We start from the raw sequence: 635 nt of genomic DNA, 5'->3' as shown, positions 1-635 counted from the left end.
AGAACCTAACTTAGAATCTAATCTGACAAGCGCAGCTGGTGATTCTCAGCCCAGACTGCACCGTTGAGTCACCTGGGGCCCCACCTTCTGTCACACTAAATCAGTCTCTGATGTGTGGCCCAGGCTTAGGGATTTCTAAACACTCTCCAGTTGATTGTTATGCGTAGCCAGGGATGAGACCCACTCTGCAGGCTAGGCCTCATCCGTGGTGGGGGAGAGTGTGTTGCCAGGGTTAAAATAACATTTTGTTCTGTGGCTGGAAAAGAAAAGTGAAAAGATCATTTGTTTTTAAGCTTTTGGTTTGAGATTCCTGAAAGAGAGACAATTCTGCCTGTTTCAAGGCCATCTTCGCTGTTTTTTTTTTTGTTTTGTTTTTGTTTTTTATCTTCTAACTCTCGCTGTTTGAAGTTTATCTGCTCCAAGTGCAGGCAGCATTCTGCAAACACCTGTTTATCCCTGGGCAGTTCATGAGGGTTTGTAGGAGAGCTCTTTTCTGTGCCAGGTGGTGGGGAGTCCCTGTGGCTGCGAACTAGCCTTCTGTGGGACTCATTGTCCTTGGCTGGAGAAGGCAACCTTGAGCCCCGATACTCCAAGCATACTCTCTGGATCAGACCAGCAGCCTCAGCATCACCCAC

This window comes from Pteropus vampyrus, unplaced genomic scaffold (genome assembly GCF_000151845.1).
Source record: "Pteropus vampyrus isolate Shadow unplaced genomic scaffold, Pvam_2.0 Scaffold4975, whole genome shotgun sequence".
Lineage (NCBI taxonomy): Eukaryota > Metazoa > Chordata > Mammalia > Chiroptera > Pteropodidae > Pteropus > Pteropus vampyrus.
Note: the sequence above shows the minus strand (reverse complement) of the source record.